Source organism: Triticum urartu, chromosome 4A (genome assembly GCF_056163025.1).
Source record: "Triticum urartu cultivar PI428250 chromosome 4A, HENAU_Tu73, whole genome shotgun sequence".
Lineage (NCBI taxonomy): Eukaryota > Viridiplantae > Streptophyta > Magnoliopsida > Poales > Poaceae > Triticum > Triticum urartu.
In genome coordinates this window covers 519705843-519725511 of record NC_141876.1, presented here as the reverse complement: position 1 = coordinate 519725511, position 19669 = coordinate 519705843, and positions in this window count along the sequence as shown.

Below are 19669 nucleotides of genomic sequence, written 5' to 3'. Positions count from 1 at the left end.
AAGTTTGACCATATTGAGATGGACTTCATGACTTGATTTCCCAAGTCCAAGCGCGGAAATGATGCTATCTTTGTTGTCATCGACAAGCTTACAAAAGTGGCTCATTTTCTTCCTATCAAAGAATCTATCACAGCAGCTCAGCTGGCTGAGCTATACACCTCCAGGATTGTCTCCTTGCACGGCATTCCGCAATTGATATCTTCATATCATGGAAGCATCTCCACTTCTAAGTTCTGGGACTCCTTTCAGAAGGCCATGGGCACCAACAATCGCTTTAGCACAGCCTTCCATCCTCAAACTAGTGGCCAAGTTGAGCGAGGCAAACAAATCCTTGAAGATATGCTCAGGGCTTGTGTCATTTCCTTCGGTATGAAGTGGGAAGATTGTCTTCCATATGCCGAGTTCTCCTACAACAATAGCTTCCAAGAAAGTTCGGGCAAGGCCCCATTCGAGATTCTCTATGGCAGAAAGTGTCGTACTCCTCTTAATTGGTCAGAGACTGGTGAACGCCAACTTCTTGGAAATGACTTAATCACAGAAGCTGAAGGAATGTGCAAAGTCATCCGTGAAAATCTCAAAGCCGCGCAATCGCGCCAGAAGAGTTACTATGATAGCAAGCACCGTGACTTTGCTTTCGAGATCGGAGACCATGTCTACCTCCGCGTCTCTCCAATGAAAGGTACTCGTCCCTTCGGTATCAAAGGGAAGCTTGCCCCTAGATACGTGGGTCCTTTCAAGATCATTGGCAAAAGAGGCGATCTCGCCTATCAACTTGAGCTTCGGTCCAACTTCGCAAATGTGCACGACGTGTTTCACGTGTCACAGCTTCGCAAGTGCTTCAAGATTCCTGACCGCACCATCAACTTCGAAGAGATTGATCTCCATGAAGACCTGTCTTATCATGAGAATCTCGTTGCTATTCTTGAAGAAACTGAGCGCAAGACTCGCAACAAGTCTATCAAATTCCCGAAAGTGAAGTGGTCACACCATTCCGACTGAGAAGCCACCTGGGAACGCGAGGACCACCTCCGTTCCAAATATCCGGAGTTCTTTCATTCCTAAATCTCAGGATGAGATCCTTTCGTAGTGGTGGAGTGTTGTAACACCCCGGATGTAACTTACAATAATTGTAACTCCGACTCTGCCATTTTCGGCTTTAAGTTATGAGATTCCCTTCGTGGTTGGGTTTTTCTTTTCGTTTAGCATTTTGTCATGTCATGCATTTCATATCATGTCATCATGTGCATCACATTTGCATACGTGTTCATCTCTTGCATCCGAGCATTTTCCCCGTTGTCCGTTTCGCAATCCGACACTCCTACGTGCACCGGCGTGCCCCTCTTGTCTCTTTTCATGAGCGGGTGTTAAACGTTCTCAGAATGGACCAAGATTTGCCAAGTGGCCTTGATACACTACCAGTAGACCACCTATTAAATTTCGTGCTATTTGGAGTCCATTTGATACTCCAACGGTTAACCGGGAACCGCAAACGCCTCGTGTGTGTTGCAGCCCAACACCCCTCCAAAACGGCCCAATAACCCATCTGTTGGGGATATAGCTACCAGGTATGACCCCACCCAGGAGGGGCCGAGTCAGCCCCAATGGCGGGTTATGAAAAGAAGCCCAAAAATATTCAAGATGATAGTTTATTAAGACTTATAGAAAGCCTAAGCCCAGAGGTGGCTTAAGGCCCAATATATGTAGAGAAAGACTCGTAAGGAAAGGCATATAAAAGAAGTCACCGAGCAGGACACGTTTTATGAGCCGGCTGGGAGTCTGTAGGCCGCCATTCGTCAACCCGTGTATATAAGGGGACGACCCGGTGACGGCTTAGGACAAGAAACAACAGATCGATAATCAAGCTAGCGGATTCGCTCCTTGGTCTTCGAAACCTAGCAATACAACATCAACTGCTAGGCTTTACCTTCATTATAAGGGGCCGAACCAGTATAAACCTCTCGTGTCCTTTGTCCCGATTAACCCCTTTAAGCTTCCTAGTTGTGAGTGATGGCCCTATGACTAAGTCCTTTCGCTAGGACATCTGCCGTGACAATTCCATGACAGTTGGCGCCCACCGTGGGGCCAGCGCATGGTGGATTTGAGTTCTTGAAGGGAAACTTCGAAGGGCTCAAGGGATACAATGTGGGCCGGATGACCAAGAGTCATCGCGGCAAGCTCTACATTGACGACAAAGGCTGGGGACCCGAGGCCAGCTCAATTGAGTACGGGTACCGAGTTCCCATTGGCGCAATCCATGTCTTCATCGGCCAGATCGGCGAGTCGGGCCCTGAGCCGGACGTCTACGCCAACCTCATCGAGACGGCTCATCACGCGAGATCCGCCCGGACTCAACCTGCCATGAGGCATGCCTTCGTGGGTTGCATCCATGGAGGTGAATTCTCTGAAGGATCAGTGGATGGTGGTGAGACAGCCATCTGTTCTGACGCTGAGTCATCCTCAGGCGAGACAGATTCTTTGTATCAGCTACAAGATGGCATGCTTGGGGGTTGTTCCGATGGCAGCAGTATTCTGGACCTCTCCGAGCTGCTGAATCGAGCAGGAGTCTTCATGGCTGGCAAGCAACCCGGTCAGAATTCCATAGCAGCGGCAGCAATAACCACCGTGTCAGCAGCGGCCAGGTCAGGAGACCCCGTGCGCACACCGTCTCAGGTACTGATGGACCACATGGATAGGATGACGGTCCTGTTGACTGCTGTGGTTGAGCCGGCGGATAAAGCTCAACATGACGCGGAGGTGGCGCGACTACGCGAAGAGGTGGCGTATGCTAAAGAAAACTTAGCAGCGGAAGAAGTCAGGATGGCTGCAGAACGGGCAGCTCTGGATGCTCGTGCTCAGCAGCTTCAAGTGGAAACTTTCCGGCTCTCAGTGGATCTGAACGCATCAAACGAGGTCATGAGGAGAAGGCACCAGAAAACTCAGTCACGTCTGCCTCTGACTTATGATCCTAGGAACCTCTTCCACACACCCGGGGCTGGTCCAAATAACCTGCCAGAGGCAAACCGGATCACGACACCCGGGGCTGGGGCGCCGGTTCAACCGCGGGCCATGGAGCCACCCCGTATGAGTAGTGCTCCGCCTCATTACACGCCAATACCACCGAGTCACTTTTCTAACCCTTTGGAGAATCTCATCGCTGTGTCGGCTTGTTTGGCGGCTCTCCTGATGGAATGTGACTCCCCGACAGCAATTGAAACACGAAGGGTGAGGGAACTTCTTCATACGACTCTGGCGCAGCAGGATGCGTACTCTTATAGTCGAGACAGAATCCATTCAACCCCTCACCCGAGCCGGAGCCCGAGCTATAGCAGGCATATGGACTCAGCTGCTATGTCGAGCAATTCTCAATGCCGTAACCAACCGCGTAGGCATGAGCCGGTGCAAGGCGGAGCCCTTAACTTGGTGGATTAGGAGAGGATCCGTCAAGAGGCTGAGCGGGCGGTTCAATTGGCAGCTGAGCAGGCGGCTCATCAGGCTTTTCTGGTTTATTCGGCAACCTCTATTGAGGCAGGAGTGGCCACAAGAACAGAAGGTGTCCCTTGTCTGGTGTCAGCTCTACATAATGAGCGCTTTCCAAAAGACTTTAAAGGGCCTCGTAAGGTGCCTAATTACACGGCCGACTTGCAGCCTAGGGCATGGATTGAAAGTTATGAGATGGCGATGGAGCTGTTGGAGGTTAGCGATGCAGCAATGGCTAAGTATTTCACTATGATGTTGGACAGAACAACTCGCACTTGGTTGAAAGGGTTGCCACCCAACTCCATCGGCTCATGGGCAGAGTTAAAAGTGCGGTTCATCCAGAACTTCAAGGACACATGTAAGCAGCCTATGTCAATCGTGGACCTGACTAATTGTAAGCAAGAGGGAGGTGAGTTCATGACCCATTGGGTGCGCCGGGTCAAGGAGATAATACATTCATCTGATAAGATGGATGCCGACTTTGTGGTCTTAATGTTGGAGAAAGATTGACATTTTGAACCTCTGAAACAGAAGTTGGGGCGGCTCAAGCGTGATTGTAATGACATGGGCCAGTGGATGGCGGCCCTGGGCAAATATGTTGATTCTGACAGTACCAAGGATCCCGCGTCTGATGAAGAGAAGACAGGGAAGGGAAAGAAGAACGGCAATGGCAAGGGTCACCAGCATAACCCGGCGAATCAAGGTGGTAATAAACGTAAGACTGACGAGTTTGTGGCTAACACCAATACACAGGGCAACAACCAACGACGCAAGGGTAGGCCACCTCCTCGGTCAGGCGGGTCAGGTCCCACCCTCGAGCAACTACTGAATGAACCTTGTCTAAGACACGACACCCGGGAGAATCTAGCTACCCATCTTTGGAAAGACTGTACGATCATGAAGGTATTTAAAAATTCCAACATGTTTGATGGTAGCGACGAGCCTAGCGGCGGTTCAGGCGGAGGCGACTTTCATGGCCCGGGCGCCTGTTCAGGCGGAGGCGGTTTTCACGGTCAAGGCCATCCGGGTAACCTGGGTGGCTACAATCAGCAACCCGGCCGAAGTAATCAGCAGCAATAGTAGCAACAGCCTGGGTATCAGAGTAACCCAAAACAGTTGAATAGTGGGCAGTACCACGTATTTACCACTAGTTTATGCAAGAGGGACCAGAAGCTTCATAAGAGGGCGGTAAATGCTGTTGAGACAGCGATTCCACGTTATATGAGGTGGTCAGAACAACCTATTGTGTGGAGTAGGGAAGATCACCCTCCCTGGGTTGATAATCCAGGTCACTTGGCCTTGGTGGTGGCACCCCAGGTTGGTGGATATAAGTTCACTAAGGTGCTCATGGATGGAGGTAGTAGCATCAACATCCTATATTATGAGACGTTTCGTCGGATGGGGTTGACTGATAAGAGTCTTAAATAATCCAATGCTGTTTTTCATGGTGTTGTGCCTGGTAAGTCGGCATACCCAGTTGGTAAGATTGAACTGGAAGTAGCCTTTGGGGATGAATATGATTCCAGGGCTGAGAAGTTAACTTTTGAGGTGGTTAAGATCAAAAGCCCATTTTATGCTCTGTTTGGATGGCTATCTTATGCCAAGTTCATGGCTCAGCCGTGTTATGTGTATCTGCAGCTCAAGATGCCGGGTTATAAAGGCACTATCACAGTACATGGAAGCCGGAAAATAGCCCTGGAATGTGAAGAAGGTGATGCCGCTTATGCTGAGTCTGTTTGTGCGACAGAGGAGTTAAAGTTTTATAAAGATAATGTTGACCCGGCCGACATGACGTCTTTGAAGAAGCCAACTACGGAGTATGAACTGGTGTTGAAATTCAAGTCAGCTGATGACACCAAGATGGTTGATTTTCTGCCTGGTGACTCATCCAAACAATTCATCATCAGTGCCAACTTGGATCCAAAATAGGAAAGCGCGCTCATCGAGTTCATCCGTGAGAACCGGGACATCTTTGCATGTTAGCCTTCTAACATGCGGGGTGTCCTGAGAGAACTCGCTGAGGACACTCTTAATATTGATCCGAAGTTTAAGCCGGTTAGGCAGTTTCTTCGGTGGTTTAACGAGGAAAGGCGCAAAGCCATTGGAGAAGAGGTGGCCCAGCTCTTGGCGGCCGGGTTCATTGTTGAAGTTTTTCACCCAGAGTGGTTGGCTAACCCGGTGCTTGTACTCAAGAAGAATGGCACCTGGCGTATGTGTGTGGATTACACCAATTTAAACAAGGCTTGCCCGGTTGACCCTTTTTCTCTCCCTCGTATTGATCAGATCATTGATGCTACGACGGGTTGTGAGCGTTTGAGTTTTTTTATGCCTATTCTGGTTATCATCAGATCAAGATGGCAGTAAAGGACCAAGAGAAGACAACTTTCATCACTCCGTTCGGAGCCTTTTGTTATGTGTCTATGCCTTTTGAGCTTAAGAGTGCCCAGGCAACTTATCAGCGGTGTGTGCAGAATTGCCTTCACAATCGGATTGGGCGTAATGTTCATGCTTATGTAGACGATATAGTGGTGAAATCCAGAGAAAAGGAAACCTTGGTAACTGATCTAAAGGAAACCTTTGATAATCTCCGGGTCTACAAGATGATGCTTAACCCGGCCAAGTGTGTTTTTGGAGTCCCAGCTGGCAAACTCTTGGGTTTTTTGGTGTATAACAGAGGTATTGAGGCTAATCCAGAGAAAATTAAGGCAACTACATCTCTGGCCAAACCGGCGTGCATCAATGACGTTCAGCGGTTGGCGGGTCGCGTTGCTGCCTTAAGCCGGTTCGTAAGCCGGTTAGGGGAGAAGGCGATGCCTTTGTATCAAATGATGAAAAAGGCAGATGACTTTGTCTGGAGTGATGCAGCTAACTCTGCTTTTGAGGATCTGAAGAAACAGCTCGCCGAGCCGCCGGTTCTTGCTGCTCCGGTGGAGAAAGAGACATTGTTGTTGTACATGGCTACTAACTCACGTGCTGTCAGTGCGGCCATTGTGGTGGAGTGTAAGAAGACTGGCAAAGAACATCCGGTTCAACGGCCGGTTTATTACGTCAGTGAGGTGCTCATTGAGTCTAAATAGAGATATCCACATTGTCAGAAGCTTGTTTATGAGGTGTTCATGTCAAGCCGGAAGCTCAAGCATTACTTTCAGGGTCACCCAATTACTGTGGTTAGCTCTGCTCCTCTAGGAGACATTATTCAAAATAGAGAAGCCACAGGACGAGTTGCCAAGTGGGACATTGAAATTGGATCTCATGGTTTAAAATATGTGCCACGTACTACGATCAAGTCTCAAGCACTGGTTGACTTCATTAATGACTGGACAGAGTTACAGATATCGGAGGAGAAGCCAGACAACACATATTGGACAATTCACTTAGACGGGTCCAGACAATTGGAAGGCTCGGGGGCTGGAGTTGTTTTAACCTCTCCTCGAGGTGACAAATTTTGTTATGTGTTACGATTGATGTTTTCATGCACTAACAACGCAGCTGAGTACGAGGCCTTGCTTCATGGTCTTCGAATGGCTAAGGAAATGAGTTTGAGTCGGGTACGGTGTGTAGGTGACTCAGATCTGGTAGCTCAACAAGTATCAGGCAAGTGGGATTCTAAAGATCCTCTCATGGCGGTTTATCGCCGTGAGGTCAACGTTGTGGCTGGATATTTGAAAGGTTATCAAGTGGAACACATGGACCGTAGAAAGAACGAAGCGGCTGATGCCTTAAGCCGGTTGGGATCTCAGCGTAAGCCGGTGCCATCGAACACCTTTTTACATATTTTACATAACCCGTCTATTAAGTTGCCTATAGAGGAAGATTTTGCTATTCCTGACCCGGAGGTACAGTTGGTTACGGCTCTTCATGTTATTCCAGATTGGACAGTACCGTTCCTGGCTTACATGACCCGGGGTGAGTTGCCAGAGGACGAGACCCTGGCCCGACAGATAACCCGGCGGTCCAAGTCAATGATGATTTCTGACGGAGATTTGTATCATCGCAGCGTCACTGGAGCGTTTCAATGTTGTGTTTCTCCTGAAGAAGGTCAAGAAATACTTAGTGAGATCCATGAAGGGGATTGTGGTCATCACGCCGGGTCAAAGTCTCTTGTGGCCAAAGCTTTTCGTCATGGTTTTTACTGGCTAACGGCTCACGCTGATGCAGAGGATCTGGTTAGTAGGTGTGATGGATGTCAAAATTTTGCACGACGAGCGCATGTGCCGGCTCAAGAGCTACGGATGATTCCAATCACTTGGCCATTTGCAGTTTGGGGGCTTGACATGGTTGGACCTTTCAAAAGGTCCAAATATAAAAAGACACATCTTTTAGTGACAGTTGACAAATTCACAAAATGGGTTGAGGTAGAGCCAGTGAGCAAGTGTGATGCAGCCACGGCGGTTCAGTTCATGAAAAAGGTGATTTTTCGCTTTGATTTTCCACAAAAAATTATCAGTGACAATGGCACTAATTTGTCCCAAGGTGCTATGGAGGAGTTTTGTCAACGTGAGCATATTCGGCTTGATGTTTCTTCAGTAGCTCACCCTCAATCCAATGGTCAAGCTGAGAGAGAAAATCAGGAAATCCTAAAAGGTCTCAAGCCCCGGCTTATGATTCCCTTACAACGGACGCCGGGCTGTTGGGTAGAGGAATTACCCTCGGTGTTGTGGAGTATCAACACCACTCCTAACAGATCTACAGGTTATACACCTTTCTTCATGGTTTATGGAGCGGAAGCAGTGCTGCCTAGTGACATCCGTCATGACTCGCCTCGCGTGGCGGCTTATGTTGAAGCTGATAACGAACAGGCCCGATAGGATGCACTGTACTTGTTAGATGAGGAGAGAGACTTGGCGGTGGCTCGATCGGCAATTTATCAACAGGACCTGCACCATTATCACAGCCGTCGGGTTAAGTCCAGGATCTTTCAAGAAGGTGACCTGGTGCTCCGGCTCATCTAGGATCTGTCTGATGCACACAAATTATCCCCGCCTTGGGAAGGACCATTTGTGGTCAGCAAAAATTTAAACAACGGGTCATATTACCTCATTGACATTCGAGAGCACAAAGACTCACGTAAGTCAGAGGAGGAGACCCGCCGTCCGTGGAACATTGCTCAGCTTCGGCCATACTACACCTGAGCTACCGGATCTCGTCATGTACATACTTTGACGTTGTATATATTATGATAAGTAATAAAGCAGGACCTCTTTTTTTCCTCTTCGAAAATCATATATCTTTACTATTTTCATTATTTAAATGACTATTAATAAGCTAATCGTATCTGAATCTAGCTTAACCTTTTTGGTCCGGCTTATGGTTGTATTCGAATCTAGCTGTAAACCTCATGGTCACTTGGGGGCTTCTTGTTCAAACATAGGTCGTATCTGGACCAAAGAGAACATTGCTGTCGTAACCCTCTTGATCGGCTCAAAGCCAAACTCATTAGGGGGCTTATTGATCGTATCCGGATCATAGCTTAACCCCTTTTGGGTCCGACTTGGATCGTATTCAAATCAGGGTCGTTAAAACCCTCTCAAGCTCATTTGGGGGCTTCCTGTTCAAACATAGGTCGTATTCGAACCAAAGAAAACATAGCTGTCGGTACCCTCTTGATCGGCGCAATGCCAAAGCCACTGGGGGCTATATGATCATATTCGAATCCTAGCTTAACCACTTTTGTCCGGTTTACTGATCGTATTCGAATCAGAAACCCCCAAATTTATGTTGTTTAAAATTTGATATTTTGTCTTACTGGTTTTTATTGTCTCAAATCTAAACTATCAGTTTGGTTTTTATTTAAGCCAGCTTGACTATTTGACAATAAGCCGCTAAGGCATGATATTCAGAAGGTATATGGAAGCATTGACTTATCAAAAATATTGGGTCATCAACCTCATCATCCGGGTCATGTAAACCGTCTCTCCAGATTCAAAGAACACAGGTATGACAGTGTCATTCATGAACAGGTTTCTCTGTGTTTCAGCCCTGTTTATTTTACATCTAGTTCTGGCTTTTCTACTATGATAATTTCGTTAGTCATATACCGGGTGTTTTTGACCCGTCCGGTGCTAAACCGCCAGGCCAGCTCTTTCATTTTTTACAGGAAAAGAGTTAAAACATTATAGATGTAACCACGGATATAACGCATAACATACATTGACATCATGGGCAAAGAGTCATATGCACTATCTTATGCACGATGGCATAGGAAAATATGCGGTTTTTCAAACTAATCTATTACAAGGCTTTGAGAGCTCGCAAGATGGTTATGATTCACCCTTGCCGATTCACCTCCTTCCATTGGAAATAAGCTAGGATTGGACCAGTTAAAGCCGTTCAGAGCAATGAACTCCGCTTCATCGTCAATCAAGCCGACCGGGTCAACTTCCGGAGCAAAAGTATGTTGACGAACTGGCGGGATAAGGTCTGTCTCCTTATAAGAGGGAGTCTCCATCTTCTTATTCTCCATATCAAAACCCAGCTAATATTTATCGATGTTGGTCTCCTCTCCAAGAATGGCAGCTTGAGGTCGAACTCCCCTGACACAGGCAATGAAGTCATCTTGCTCAAATAGAGTCTCGTCTTCCTTCACGGTAGGGTACGCCTTAGCCACATCTGCCGGGTATAGATCTGGCACCCAGGCTTTGGAGCAGCTCAGGGCAGTCAGGGCTCTGGCTCTGGCACATGATCGTTTGACCTCTTGAAACCTGGCGGGTAAGATTGATAACTTCTTCAAGACATCACTCAACCGATTGGGTCCTTGGTTGGCAGGAGAGATGGTGGCAAGTGCTCGTTGAGCGCCAGTATACAATTGCTCCACCAAGGTATAAACCGTCTTCAACTTCGTCATGCTATCTTAGTTCAGATTTCTACTTCATGGACCTGCGAGTGTTTTGAACAAAGGTTTAGCAGGCGGCTTATATTCCTGGCCAAAATAAATTATAAGTGATTAATACAGATGACTTACCAAAGATGGCGGAGACCATTTGAGACACACAGTTCTTTAAGCCGGTGAGCTCCGTGGTAACCTCCTCAAGAGCCGCCTCAGCTGTTTCAGCACGTTGTATCAATAGTGTCTTTTCTTTGGCCCAGGATTTCTTCTTGGCAGTCAAGCTGGTCTTCAATTTTTCTGTCTCAGAAAGACTCAATTGGAGTTTAGAGTCAGTAGTCTTGATTTCTGCCTCTTGATCCTCCAGCCGGGTCTTTGCATCAGTTAATTGTGAGCCCAATTCAGATAGGGTGTTCTGAAAAACATATACAGGTGTGTCAAGGCTTAAACTAAAAGTTATAAGGATTCAAGTCTCAAGTACTTTGCACCGCAATGCCACTTGACACTTGGGGGCTAATGTCTGCCAAAGCAATTTTTATGACTATTATATGTTTCAAGTCCCAAGTGTTTTACAAAGTAACAACACTTGGCACTTGGGGGCTAATGCATGATATTCATAAAGTTTTTTCAATATTGAGCCGGATTGCAATACTTATTGGGACTAATAACAGACAGTTCTGAAGTTAAGTACGGGTTCATTTGTGATAAATTGAGCTGGCCCTTGGGGACTACAGGTGATTTACGCTACTCTATTGGACTTTCAAAAAGCTTAGAGACAAGGTATCAACCTATAGCATCAAGTCTACAGATCATTCAGGTTCATCATCTGAAGACTTGGGGGCTAGTAGAGTATAATTGAACCGGAGAACATACCTCATATTTTAGCTGCAACTGTTTAACTATCTCGATTTCCGAGTCACGGCTGGAGTGCACATGACTGAGATAGCCGGACAGCACATCATTGACATTAAGGTGAGCATAATGGGAGATATCAAAACGCACTTTCTGCTTCTCCAAGGCTTCTTGCTTAGCAGTATGCCGGACTAATATAGTGGGGGTCCCCGGTTCAACAAATGGCTACCAGTAATCAACACCTCAGTATCAGAAGTTGTTGGCGGGTTAGCTGAACTAGATGGTTCAGTGATAGTTGGATTAAGGGTGATCTCATCAGCTGACAACTCAGGTGGATCAAATTGAGTATGAACAGCCGGGTCTTCAGGTGCTTTAGTTTCAGAGGAAGGAGTTGGCATGGCCAGTTCAGGTGCAGGAACCTTCGGGTCTTCTGACGGCTTAGTCACCTTGGCCTTCTTGGATTTGGCTTGGCCACTAAGAAAAGTTTTATGAGACAGTTAGTGTAAGGATGCAGTTTTTTAAAGATACAGAGGAAAGCTGATTTTTCCTTACCCAGGAGCAATTTTGAAAGCCGGAAGCTGAGTCTGAGATGAGTCGCCAGAAGAGCGAGAAACCTCCTGTGAAAGGTAAAATAAAGTGAGTGATGCAAGGGAATAGATTCATCAATGAAAGCAAAAGACGAAGATGAAAGAAACCTCATTTTGGCGTTTTCGAGGAGTTTACTGTAAATCGGAAGGCGGTTCATCGACATCATTAGTCCGGGCCTGACGGCGGCTCTCATGTTGCTGCTTTTTAAAAGAAAATGAGGGTCTAGATAAGCCAAAGGGTGCGAAAACCTTACTTTCCGGGTTACTAGTCGAAGTTTCTATCTTGGCAAAGGGGCTGAGTCGGAGGAAATAGTTACCTCTTCTTCTACGGCCTGGCTGGCACCTGTGTCGTCCTGGCAATAGTCAGTGTCAATAAGGTTATTAAAAACTGGCCAAGGGAGTCAAGGGCTAGCTCCGACTCAGAAACATCGTCAAGCTTTAATAGGTCCGAAGCAGTGCTCCTTTTCTTCTTGGACCTTCGGGTCGTCTTCCTGGCAGCTATGGCAGCGGCTCTAGCCTTCTTGCCAGCTTCATGGTCATACTTGGCCTTCCAAAAGTCAGATTTGGTCTGTAAACAAATAAACAGGATAAAAGTTCATGCAAGTATTTAAAACTACTGAGGAAAGCACAAAAAGAGAAAGAGGTCAGGGGTTTTTCACCTCTGGTGTCGGGTTAAGTTTGCAGAAGGGGTTTAACCCAACCTTACTGCAGTCCTCATATTTGCCGTTCACAAGGATGGTTGACATTGCAACAATGTCCTCTTCAGTTAGTTGTACATAGCTGTGACGCAGAGAGTCATCTGGGCCTCCGCCATATTCATACATCAATTTGGATCCGCGGCTTAGAGGGATGACCCACAACGAGATCCAGCAATGGATCAAATCAACTCCGGTTAAGCCATTCCCCAATAAGGCATTATTCCTTTTAATAGATGGAATAAGCTTCTTGCGTTCAGCAGCGGTAAGCTTATCCAGGAGCACAAACTTGGAATCCAGACGCTCCGTGCGATAACCCGACAGTGATTTTTCATTGACTAGTGACGTGTTTTGGCAATAGAACCATGTCTAATTCCAATCTTTGGGATGACTCAGTAATACTATTAAAGGAAATATGGCACCCTGTCGGTGTTGAATTGAGATTCCACCGAGTTCCAAGATAGGGCCGTTGGTACATTCATTCTGGCGGTTCAAATAAAAGTACTCTCTAAAGAGTCCCACAGTCGACTCTTCTTGAAAATACACCTCACAGAGAACATGAAAATTGCAGATGTTGGATATGGAATTGGGTCCAAGATCTTGAGGGTGAAGTTTGAAAAAATGAAGAACGTCTCTGACAAACTTTGAGTCGGGTGGTGAAAAACCCCGATTCATACGGTCAGTGAAGACAATAACTTCACGGTCTTTGGGATTAGTCCGTTCCTCATCCTGGTTAGGAGCACGATAAGACATAATGTTTTTCTCTGGAAAAAATCCAATGGTGATAAACTCTTTGAAGTTATCTTCAGTTACAATGGAGGAGATGTCAGGACCGGATTTTCAGGATATTAATTTCCTAGAAAATGGCCCTTATGCTCACCAGCCCCAAGATTACTGTTAGCTGATGAGACACCAACTTGATACAGAAACTTCAAGCAAAATACAAAATGAGTAGTACAAAACCATTCTGCCCTATTAGTACAACAAATGGTTTCTAGTGGTTGATGGCGGAAACGGCTTGCGGATCATCAGCGTCTATGGGACTCCATTTCCCACAGGAACAGCTGACCTGGATAACTCCTATCTTCACGAGGCTGCTATCACCATTGCGTAAGTTCCGGGTTGTCATCGCGACGCTCCTCTCCACGCAAGAAATCTGGCCAAGACAATAGCCAGGGACAAGCCAGTGAGTACTTTTGAATGTACTCGCAAACATTATGAACACAGGTATAATATAACAAATGATAATCATGCTCTGAATTATTCTATGATCTCACGTCAGTCACAAAATAAACATCCAGGATGCACACAAGCAGGTTATTCACATACAACATGAATATGTAAAAAGGGAGTAGAAAAAGAATGCACCGATCAGGTGTCGGAAGCGACACCTCGAAAGGTTAATAATATAAAGCATGCCTCAGTCGGGCGTCTGAGCGACGTCACATAAAGGGCTTATAAAGGAAATAAGCGGCAAACATGCCACAGTCGGGCGTCTGTGCGACACCACATAAAGGGCTTATAGAGTAAGTAAATAACAAGCATGCCACAGTCGGGCGTCTCAGCGACACCACATAAAGGGCTTATAAACTAAGTAAATAACCAACATGCCACAGTCGGGCGTCTCAGCGACAACACATAAAGGGCTTATAAAATAAATGAATAACAAGAGTGCCATAGTCGGGCGTCTCCGCGACACCACATAAAGGGCTTATAAAGTAAATGAATAACAAGCATGCCACAGTTGGGCATCTCCGCGACACCACATAAAAGGCTTATATGAGAGTAATCACAGTGAACATCAAGGAGGTAGAACCGTCCCAGGGATGCTCAATGATTCAAATAATGTAAATGGTTAGTTCATAATAATAATAATCATAGTCATCACGAGTCACAAGTCGTGATCCATGTTCTGCTTTAGCAATTGTTCCTCCGAAGACCGACACTTGACCCATCCCAGATTGTAGTCCTTAACCATGGACACGACTATTCAAATAGATATAATCTCTGCAGAGGGTGTACTCTTTACCCACGAGTAACGGATTCCTTTAGTCCGTCGGGACTAATTCCGTCTACGGTCTTTTAATTGAAAACACACCTGACTGCACACACCAGCCTAACTTACCGGTGTCTGGAATCACCCACGACACCCGTTAAGCGAAACTCTAAGTGGGGAGGCTACAACCTCGACTAGCATGGGATCACAAAATTTATCACGCGCAAACTAGGGGAGCTACCCCCTTCGGCTCCAACCGAAACACCCATGCCCCCGGACCAGGTGGCATGCCTACCGGATGCAGCCGGTATCTTCCACCATGGCCTCTCTGTACGGTGTGTGCTAGGAAGGGGTTGACAACTGACTGAACCATACCCTACCTATGGCAGGGACAAGTGGTAGTACGAGACAAGTATGGGAGTTACTGGAACAAGACTTGATCTATGGTCGACTCAGGAGGTTAAAGCATTACCTGCATGATAAGCATAAGAAGTATATTTCATACCAATCAGACAGAATCACCGCTCATCGTACCCCACCATGCCTTACCGGACATAACCGTCTCGATGAAGAACTAGGGACAAGCTCGTGTCTACCCAAGACAGAGGCTTTCCCGGATTCCTTCCGGTGGTCATGAAAGGCATAAGAGGGTGATTACTATCACAAGCATATCAAATTTTAACCGTAAGAAATCTTAATTTGCGCACTCATGAGTATGATCATATCGTCACATAAAATAACGAATACTTCGTGTCAAGATGGTGTTGTACCATATCAAACAATGCACAACAATATTATGTCAGGGATCAGAATGCTTGCCTTCAAGAGTATGCAAGTGGGGGTGCACTTTTTGAAAGTTGCCTTCTCTCTCCAAAAATCCTATTTAAGAAAATTTCGAATTAACACATAGTTTCAAAACCGTACAAAAAAGTTGCTTGGAAATTTTTCAAATAAATATGAAAATAAACTAGACAAAATTTGAGAAACAACATAAAAAGAATCAAGTCAATTGGACTTATATTTAAAAAGTTATAGCCAGTCAAAGTTCAGTCAAAATTCTGTTTTTAATTAAAATAGAAAAAGAAAATGGTTCGAATGAAAATACGTTTTCGGGGCAGGGAAGACATACTCTGGGTTTTGTGGTAGAGTCTCTTCTTGTAATCATGGGATGACGAGTCTGTTCTCAAGTCACCACCTCTTGAGGATTTACCAAAGTGACCACATCTTGAGAACTTTTGGAACTTCCTCATGAGCATAGCTAGCTCCTGGCTCAGTTCTTTAGGGTCACCAAGGCTGCTGTCAGAATCTTCACCTTCAGATTCAGACACCGCCTTGGCCTTCAGAGCCCGTGATCTACCATAGCTTGGTCCATAGAGATCTCTCTTCTTAGCAAGCTGGAACTCATGAGTGTTTAGTCTCTCAAGGATATCGGCGGGATCAAGTGACTTATAGTCTCCACGTTCTTGTATCATCAATGCCAAGGTATCAAATGAGGAATCAAGCGATCTTAGTAATTTCTTCAGCACCTCATGGTCAGTGATATCACTGACACCAAGTTCTTGAAGCTCATTTGAGATGTCAGTGAGGCGATCGAAGGTTTGCTGACCATTTTCATTGTTGAGTCTTTTGAAGCGGTTGAAGAGATTTCGAAGAACGTCAACTCGAGAGTCATGCTGTGTTGAGACTCCCTCATTGACCTTGGACAGCTTGTCCCAAATAAGCTCAGCTGTCTCCAAAGCACTCACTCTGCCATACTGCCCTTTGCTCAGATGGCCACATATGTTATTCTTCGCTTGGTAGTCGAGTTTCTTGAATCTCTTCACATCAGCAGCGTTGATGGTGGGACTGACAGAGGGAACACCATTCTCCACAACATACCAGAGATCGTTATCAATTGCCTCAAGATGCATGCGCATCTTATTCTTCCAGTAGGGGTAGTCCGTCCCATCGAAGGTAGGACACCCAGCAGAAACCTTGATCATACCTGCGGTCGACATAACTAAAACTCTAGGCGGTTAAACCAAAATCACACAGAACAGGGGAGTACCTTGCTCTGATACCAATTGAAAGTGCGTTATATAGACTAGAGGGGGGTGAATAGGTGATTTTTATGAATTCTTCATTGAGGAATTTCAGGGTGAAGAAATTCCTGAGTGAAGAACTACTTGCAACAGAATAAGTACTCAGAAGTAAACATAACAGAACATGAGCATGGTCTTCATGATGAAATGAAAACAAGCACAGAGTACAGAAAGCGTAAACTTAGGATAACACAGTATAAGACAAATAGACTAAAGAAATTGAACTAAGGATATAGAGAAAGTCTTCAGTCAAAGTCTTGAAACAGATATGAACTAGCACACAACACAGAAATGAGGGAATGGAAGGGTTGAGAAAATGGAACCAGGTAGCTTGGTGAAGACAATGATTGGGTAGACCAGTTCCAACTGTTGTGACAGTTGTACGTCTGGTTAGGGCGGCTAGGTATTTAAACCTGAGGAAACACAGTCTAGGATACCCAGTCCTAAACACGCAGCTCAGGACACTTAGTCATCTCTGTATTCCCCTTGAGCTAAGGTCACACAGACCTCACCCAATCACTCGTGGTAAGTCTTCAGGTGACTTCCAAACCTTCACAGACTCGGTCACTCGGCGATCCACAATTTCCTCTTGGATGCTCTAGAACATGATGCCTAACCGCCTGGAAGATGCACAGTCTTCAAAGGTAACAAGCATCGGATCCCGTAGGATCAATCTCTTCAGTGATGCTCAATCAGTTGGGGTTTGTATGTGTTTGGTTTTGGGTTTTCCTCACTTGATGATTTTCACTCAAAGTCCTCTAAGGATGCGATGCTCTCAAATGACAAGTGTCAGTTTCTCTCGGAGTAGCCAACCAGCTAGTGGTTGTAGGGGGCGGCTATTTAGAGCCTAGGGAGCAGACCGACATGATAAGACATAAATGCCCTTCAATGATATGACCATTAGGTGGGTAGATATTTTGGGACAGCTGGCGCATAGCACAACAACGGTCGGAATTTTGTGTATCAAATTCCTCAGGGCTATCATGTTCCTCACTGTGTAGGCAATCCGCACTGGCGAATTCCTAACTCCTCAGTCAGATCAAATTCCTTAGCAACCAGAAGAACTTCATCTCTATCACTGATGAAATTTACCGAACTGTATGAGATTTCCAATGGCTTCACTCGAAGGGATTGGTAGCTAGGTGTAGGATTTTGATTTGAGCATCACTTGAAAATTTTTCCTTAGTATTTCCTCGACCCCCTTTAACAATACGGTGTTTCCTATGACTCAATAAAGAGAAAAAGAAACTATGAAAACAAAAGTCTTCATGCTTCATGTTCCTTGAATGAATACCAAGTCTTCAGGATTACACCAATTTCTTCACTTTCAATGTCTTCAGAAATCCAAAGTCTTCAGTCGAAGAACTTCATTTTTAGGGGTTGACTTTCTCTATAAATATCAAACTCCTCATATATTTATAAACCTGTGTACACTCACAAACGCATCAGTCCCTTACCCTATAAGTCTTCAATACACCAAAATCACTAAGGGTCACTAGATGCACTTACAAGTATTGACGACAAACTTGGTTGAGGGACTAATGTGTTTGTGAGAATTGCAGGATAACACAGGTAGTAGTCCCTTATTGATTTAGTTTACCTACCAGAGATGATCCCTAAAATGTGTGAAGACATTGAAGACAATGATGGTTTGTGATGACATTCACGATGAAGATTATGACATGAGAAGACATTCATGTGAAGACTATGGAGGGCTAAGACATAGTTGTTTCGTAGTTTCCTTTTGTTCTTTGTTAAGTCATAGGGACCACCGTACTATTAAGTGGGGTCCAAGTGAACAAAGTCAGAGTGACCGAAGTGGTGCTCAACCAAAAATCCTATGTCTTCAAGCGAAGACAATGCGAGCAAATCTTATCCAGAGCTGGATGAGTCAGCTTTACTTGTAGCCCAAGTCAACCTACCGCGTGTGTTTGAAAACCGACCGTTGGACACGTGTCGGTTCCTTAGTGACCCAGGGTCATTTCGGACAAATCAGGTCGGGTTGCCTCCTAGCTATAAGTAGCCCACCCCCTACACCATAAATTGGTGGCTGCTCAGAGTTAGTGCACGACTTTTGTCGTTTGAGAGCAACCCACCTCCGAAGCATTTGAGAGAGAAATCCTTGCGAGGACAAATCCCAAATCACCCAGAGCCAAAGAGTGTTAGGCATCACTGAAGTCTTTCTGTCCGCATGACCTGAAGACTTGTTACACTTGAGGACTGTGAATCCTCCAGCCAGTTAGGCATCGCACTCTGAGCATCCAAGAGCCATTGTGGATTGCCAGTGAACGTAGTCTGTGAAGGTTTGGAAGTCTACCTTGAAGACTTGGAAGAGTGATAGGGTGAGGATTGGGTGTCCTTATCTCAAGGGGAATAAGGTGAAGACGCGGTCTTCTTAGTTAAATTTCAGCCTCCCTAACCAGACGTACAGTTGTCACAGCAACTGGAACTAGACTACCAAATCCCTGTATTCACCAAGCAACTGGTTCTATCTCGCACTTCCCTTTACTTTACAGTTTGTCTTCGTGAAGTCATTTCCCACTTGTCTAATCTGATTGACTTCACTAAGTGAAGTCTGCTTACTCTTTGGCTTCATACTGTCTTCCATCCTGATCCATACTACCTAGCTACTGATAGTCTTCGTGCTTTCACTTCATTTCTTACTTGACTATGGCTTGTCTAGTGTAGTCCTCCTTCCGATGCATATCAATAGGTTCAATTTTGTTGTTTGTCTTCAAATACCTCATGTTTTGAAGACTTCCATAAAAATCGCCTATTCACACCCCCTCTAGTCGATAACTAGCACTTTCACATGACATTACCAAAATTATCATCACGGAAGTGTCCACTTCCATGACGATAAATCACGCGTCATAGAAGTGCTTTTGTCAAGGGTGACCGACACGTGGCATCCATCATAACGGGTCGCCATTAAGCCATCGGGTTCCGGTTTGGATCCGATAACCCGATAACAGCTCGGACCAATGGGGATTTTCCACATGTAAAATTATCATTGGCAGGAGGAAACATGTGTTGTCTCACCGTTGGGACAGATGTCATCCACTGATTGGACAGAATGCGCCAATGATACGTCAACACGTGGCACGGCCCAACAGAGGCCCATTCCTATGAAAAGGCCGGCATGTTTGACTTGGTCA